Raw genomic sequence first — 6833 nt, forward strand, 5'->3', positions numbered from 1 at the left:
AGCTCTGCATCAGCAGTTGCCACACAGGAAAGAGATTTGGGAGTCATTATGGACAGGTTGCCAAAAACATCAGCTCAGTGCTCAGCAGCCATCAAAAAGGCAAACAAAATGTTAGGAATTGTGAACAAAGCAGAATCTATCACTATGCCACACTTGAATACTGTGCCCAGTTTTGGTCCCCACACCTCAAAAAGGACATAGAGGAACTAGAGCAGGTCCAGAGAAAGGCAACAAGGATGATTAGCGGTATAGAGCGGCTTCCATACGAGGAGAAATTAAAGAGGCTAGACCTATTCAGTTTAGAAGAGAGATATTTGAGAGGGGACATGATAAAGGTTTACAAAATCTTAAACAGAGAAGAGAAAGTAAATAGGGATTATTTATGGTCTCTCACAAAATAAGAACTAGGGATCACAAAATGATACCAGTAGGTAGTATGTTTAAAACTAACAAAAGAAAGTTCATGTAGACGCACAACAGGTGTGTCTACATGTGCCTCTTTTAAGTGGGCTTAGCCTAAAAATCGCCATTTTAAAGTGCGTTAAGGGCACATCTACACGTATGCATTCTTAATATGCCTTTAAAATGGCTGTTTAAGGCTGTATGAGCCTAAATTTGATACCCACATAAAGCAGGTATCAAATTTAGGTGCGAAAAACGAAGTTGCATTAGCTCACGTGTAGAAGTGTTAATGCGTATTAACACGGTGAGTGTCAATGGACACACGCTGTGTTAATATGCATTAGCGCATCTACACGTGCGCTAATGTGACTTAGCTATTCACGCCTAAATTTAATGTGCCTTAAGTGGTGCAGGCACCTACTCTGGACTCCTTTAAGAAGCGTTTGGACACTTATCTTGCTGGGATCCTCTGACTCCAGCTGACTTCCTGCCCTTGGGTTGGTCTAATAAAAGAGATCAAATTCACCCAAGGAACCTTGTCTACTGATTTCTAGCACAATGGTTCGTCCTGCCGCTTTTGGACAGATGTAGGGGGGTTACCCTCCAACTCCAAATTTTGGGTGTGGCACTAAATGGCCCCAAAGCCAGCCCTGGCTCTGCTGCCAGGCAGGGGGCGACACCCAGAGGCCGGGCTGAGCCATCTCCCTCCGCGCCACACCTGTCCCTTTAAGAGCCGGGCTGCGAGGAGGGGAGGGGGGGGGGGAGTTCCACCTGGAGGACTCGGAGGGGCTGGGGCGGCCCAGCCCAGCCCGCGGGGCGGTGGCGAGTGGCGCGATAGCGCGGGCGGGGCGGAGGCAGGTGAGAGCGCGGGGGGCGGGGCGCGGTCCGGGGCCGCGGGGGCCTCTCGGGGGGGCTGTGGCTGAGGGCCGGCGATATGGACCCCGCAACAGCGGGGACACGGGGGGGTGTGCTGCATATGCACACACATACGTACACATATATATGCCTGTGCACACGTACGCACTCATACACACACACACATATACGCGGACACACATACACACACGTGCACACATACACACGCATTCACACAAATAAGTCCCCACACATACGTGCACACTGAGGGCCGGCGATATGGACCCCGCAACAGCGGGGACACGGGGGGGTGTGCTGCATATGCACACACATACGTACACATATATATGCCTGTGCACACGTACGCACTCATACACACACACACATATACGCGGACACACATACACACACGTGCACACATACACACGCATTCACACAAATAAGTCCCCACACATACGTGCACACCTACACACACGTGTGCACATATACACACATGCACATATGTATTTGTGTGTGTCTGCGCCAGTGCTCCTGCTGGGACTAAAGCCGGAGGCTCCCGGCCTGTGAGTCTCGCCCGTCTGCTCTGCCTCAGGCCGATGCCACCTTTGGGGTTATTTGGGGGCGGCTCTCTCTCACACACACACACACGTATGTAAATATATATGTATATGTATGTATGTATATATTAAATAAATATTTTTGCCTCCCCCCCCCCCCCCCAAAAAAAAAAATAAAAAAAAAAGCTTTTTGGGCTGAACTCAGGTCGTCAGATGCTGTGGAAGGACCTGCTGCACGCAGGTAGTATACAAAGGAGAGAGCAATTAGAAAACAAAAGCGTGCGACTGTGGAAAACATGGTAGCTGAGCGGGCTTGATAGGTGCCCCTTGAATCCCTCTGGAGGCTGGCTCTTTGGTACCTGGCATCAAGCTTTTGGCTGCATGATGAATTATTGTAATGTTACTGAAGGCTGCGGTAAAAGAGGGGAGGACATGCTATGTGCTGCTTCCATTGCTGAAGTAACTGGCCTTGGTCCTGCCCTCGCGTGTATTAACTCCCATCCTAGTTTATTATGTGAAGTCTGAGACTGGAAAAAAAAAAAAAAGCAGCATAAGCACTCTAGCTCGGTGAAGCCAATTGTGCATAATCCTTCCTCCTTGCTCATTCGTTTAGAGATGTCTGTGCATCTTCCCTGCCCTGCTGAAGTTTTAGGGCACATATTTTTCACGGTATGAGGCAGTGTGGTGTGGAGACGTTCTGATCCAGCGGGGAACAAACTAGTTTGCTTTCACTGTGCGGAAATACTGGGTCAGTGTGCAGGTTCCTGCTGTGGGGTCACATCAGAGCACCAGGTCATGCCTGCAGAATGACCCCCGTGTGGGATCAGGATCGCGGGATCAGATTGACACTACAGGTCTAGGCCATAATCCTTGCTTCTCAGAAGAGCCGATTTAAGTTGGGTACAGTGCTGTGTGACTGTGGCTGTTGCTTTTTATGGACCTTGTGCACCCAGAGCTAGTTTGGGTTCTTTGTAGGGCTGCCTTGGAGTGCACATACAGTGACTCTGGAGTAGGTCTAGATGCCCTTCTCCTAATGCTAGGAGAAGGGCATCTGTATGTGCCTTGGAGTGCACATACAGTGACTCTGGAGTAGGTCTAGATGCCCTTCTCTCTAGATGCTAAGTCTCCTAATAGCCCCCCTCTGCTATTAGGAGACTTAGCCCATCTGAAAAGGAGAGCAAAGGTTCATTATATATAGTAAAATCCCATTGCTAATCAAAAAGATACACGGCTAAAAGCCTCAGACTTCCAGATGAAGGTAACTTTCACTGACAACCTTCGTTTTGTCTTCAGTAGAATTGCATATGTTTGGCCAAGGTCAGAACTTGACCAAGCAACTGGAAGTGAGTTGAAACTGTCCCATGGACTGCCTTCAAACAAGGGAAAGGCTCAGCTGGGTCGTGAGAGAGGCTTGAGACACTTCAGGTTTCTCGGTACTAGCGGCTTCCTATTGCTGCCGAACGAGACCGATTTAAGCAGCAAATTCCTCTAATGTTGAAAACAAAAAAGATCATTATTTTTAGACAAAGCAGCTAGGCAGCTGTCTAGTTGTCTCCGCCTGTCCTCTGAGGCTTTTAGTTGGCTGTGTTTTCTCTCTCACAAAATAAGGACAATTGTAATAGAAATTTGTTGAAGAAATGGTGTTTATGAATAGGGAATTGAACTTGTATAGAGGGTTACATAACACTGTAATATATATGTCAATTATCTGTAGCACATTGGCCGCTCTTGAAATGAGCCATAGGCTATAAAGCACGTTTGTGAGCTGCTGTCACACAGATAAGTATTTTTCAGATCCACTGAAATTCATAATTTGTCTCTGAAAAGTTCTACCCTACCCTACTGGCACATCACTTGAAATGATTAAGCAAAGTTATACTTGTTCTCCACCGATGTGGAGCACCGGTATACACTAATACACCGGTATTAGTGTATCGCACTAATGAGATATTTTTATTAAATATATTTCAGCAGTGTGTGGATGGTGTGCGTCTCTGAATGAATCCTCTGAACACATCATTACACTCAGTTTTGAGGATCAAAAGGCCTGACAGGTGCTTAACAGAGAAGTAAAGATCCCATTCCTGGCCCCAAACCTTTAACTGTATGACCGGATCTGTACACGTAGTTGGCTCCTCCATGAAGTCAGTGGGACTCTGTACAAGAGCAAAGGTCCGTCATAGAGTTAGTTGTTGGATAGGGCCTTAAATTCAGACAAGTGATAAAATGCAAACAGAAAAAAGAGCTGAAGAGACGAGAGGCAGGGTAAGAGTTACAGTAATGAGATCACATTTACTTTGGATGGGTTCGTTATTGTGGTATTTGCTGATGGTGGGTGACCTGGCAAAGTTTAGTTGTTAAGAGCTTAATGAAGTAGTGGGAAGAAATTTGGTAAATGGATTTTTGAAAGGTCTTTTGTGCCTGCAGGGCAATGGTGAACCAGCTGCAGAGATGAAAATGATGGTGTTTTTTAGTTTTGCTGCAGAATAGGAATGGGAGGAGGGCATGCAAAAGGAGATCCTTTCAGAGAGGTGGGTGTATTTGAGTGCTGCCCTGACTGATCGTATGATATATCTTACATAAAACAAGATGTGTGGAACAGCCTTGTGCTGCTATTAGGTGTTGCTGTCGGTGTGCATGGTAACATTAGCTCTCACCTGTCTTAATCAAATCCCCACCAGATTTTTACCAAAACCTCAGATTGCTGAAGACCACAAGTTGATGTCTTCTTTTTGTATGGGGAGAAGCGTTTGCTCCTACAGCTTGCACTGTTTTACTCTTGCAGTGCAAGCTGTAAGAGTGTTTGGAGTGTTTAGTTTGGAGAAAGGGAGACTGAGTGGGAAGCGGTTTTCAACTATTTGAAAAGTTGCCCTAAAGAATTAGAGAACAATTGTTCTCCCCTGCTATAGAGGGCAAGATCTGAGGCAGTGGGTTTGAACCATGACTTCTGGACTGCAACAAAAAAAGGAACAAGGGTAATAGAACAAGCTGCCCAGGGAAGTTGTGGCATCCGCTTTACTGGAAGATTTTGAAAAGAAATTGGGTGGGCTTGTTCAGCAATTTGGGTTGGTCCGTGAATGGGGCACCCTGCAGCTGTGCAGGGGTTAGATTACCCTCGGAGTCCCTTCTGACTTTTTGATTCTGATTTAATATTGCCATGTTTGATGCTACATTTTGGGATTAAACTCTTCCTCCCTGGAATATAATTAGACTTCTGCTGTGGTGCCTGCTAGCTTCTCACTTGGCACGTGGTCCAGTGGTGACCAATATCAAATCTTTCAGAGGAAGGAGACCCCCTGAACTGTCAGGTTTGGAATAACATGCATTGGTAATGAGTGGCTGACTTACACTTTCATGCTTTAGGGGTTATCCTTTAGAAACTTGTTTTTCCTGGATAATTTAACTAAGGGTGCTGTCTGTACACACATCTAATCCTCTTTGAATTCTAAGCTCTTGGCATCCAAGGTATATTGAGTCAGTCAGTGCCATAGGTTAATTATAGCCCATGGCTTAAAGAAATAAAAACCCTTTATTCTGTTTTCAGTTTGCTACCTTGCTTGGCATGTTCCCTCGCTCTTCTGAGAGCTTCAGTACAAGTGCCAGATGTCTCCTCTTTACACCTTTCATTATTTTATATATTTCCAAAACTAATTCTGTACAGCAGACTAAACTGAACTTGGTGTTTGCACTTGATGACTGAAAGTATGCTGCTATTTTGGATCAGATTAGAGTGCTGCTATTTTGCTATTTGAAAGTCACTGCCAATATTCTTCTGAACCAACAAACTTATTGGAACTTTAACCTGCTAAAATATTTGTGCACAGATTTTTCTTACATTTGTATTGACCAGAGCAAATTAAAGGTCACTTCAATGTTTCAGTGTCCTATATGCAGTTATCTTATCATTAAGCTGGTGAACTGTTGTTAGGGAGAGGCATGTTAAAGTGCAACTATTCTTGGACTTGCTTTTTGATTTTTACAATATCATTTCTTTTATTAGCATAAATTATTACAGGAAGTGTGTTGAGGCATCTTTTAAAGTTTTAATTTTCTCTATTTTGAAAGCTCAAAACTAACAAGTTTTGATGTCTTTCAGCCTAGCAAATATGGATCTTTTTATTTGACCGGAGTGGAAGCCCTAAGTGACTTCTTTCTTTATTTCATAGTTCTGGTAAATACAATGGTATCACTAATACCAGCATAATTTTAAGACGAGAGGTTGTGTTCCCTCCAGCTGCGTGCTTTGATAACAGAATAGCACAACAGCAACAAAAATATGCAAAACTATTGCCTTAATTTCTTTTATGGTAAAGTGTTTCGTTCCTATTCAGCACCAAATACCTGGTTACACATTGTGATTTTTGTCTCATTCCCCAGATTTATTAGTATGAGTTATGAATTGGATATAAATTAGCTTTCTGTGATGCTGCAGAAACTATTCTTATGAAGGTGGTGGAGAAGCTAGCTCAGGTTCTCTGAGTTGTGTCCCTCTTAGTTTTACCACTGAAAAGGAAAGTTTAGATGGTGATCAGAGGCATTATGAAGTACTTGATATAGCCAGTTCTAATTTTTTGTTAGGTGATCCTGTGCTTAGGAATTATGAGATCCAGTGACATTGTACAAAAAGGTTTTTTGAGACAAATCAACTTTTTTAGTGGGCAAGGATTTTCTTTCTTAATCCAATGAAGTTATATGTGTGTGTATAAAATGAATAGACGGATCTGGGAGCAGGAACTATAACTCCAGACAGACCCTCTCCCACCTGAGTGTCCTGCTCTGTCCTACACAGCTATGGTCTCAATCCCTGGTTCTGTGAATCCTTTCTGTACTGTGGGTTTTTTTGGTGATAGCTAAATGGGCTAAGATGGGCTAAGCACTCTTTGTGTACTGTGACCCAACCTCCATAGGAGGGGTAGATAGCTCTCCCAACCTGCTTAGCTTATAGATTCATAGATGTTAGGGTCGGAAGGGACCTCAACAGATCATCGAGTCCGACCCCCTGCATAAGCAGGAAAGAGT

The 6833-nt window shown here is 44.4% G+C and overlaps 1 protein-coding gene across 6 annotated transcripts in view; it reads left to right on the top strand.

Annotated features, from left to right (window-relative positions):
• Positions 1–1184: 1184 nt before the first annotated feature.
• Positions 1185–6833, top strand: part of SEC22C (SEC22 homolog C, vesicle trafficking protein) — a 33903-nt gene continuing 28254 nt past the window's right edge. For 4 of the 6 annotated variants that reach the window (XM_025206823.1, XM_025206824.1, XM_006025912.3 and 1 more), the window contains exon 1: positions 1185–1260. The gene's annotated coding sequence lies outside the window, so the exon portion shown is untranslated. Of the gene's footprint in view, positions 1261–1875; positions 1906–6833 lie in introns of those variants that run through there. The other 2 variants (XM_025206822.1, XM_025206821.1) reach the window with 2 other exon arrangements.

This window comes from Alligator sinensis, unplaced genomic scaffold, assembly GCF_000455745.1.
Source record: "Alligator sinensis unplaced genomic scaffold, ASM45574v1 scaffold531_1, whole genome shotgun sequence".
In the NCBI taxonomy this organism is placed as follows: domain Eukaryota; kingdom Metazoa; phylum Chordata; order Crocodylia; family Alligatoridae; genus Alligator; species Alligator sinensis.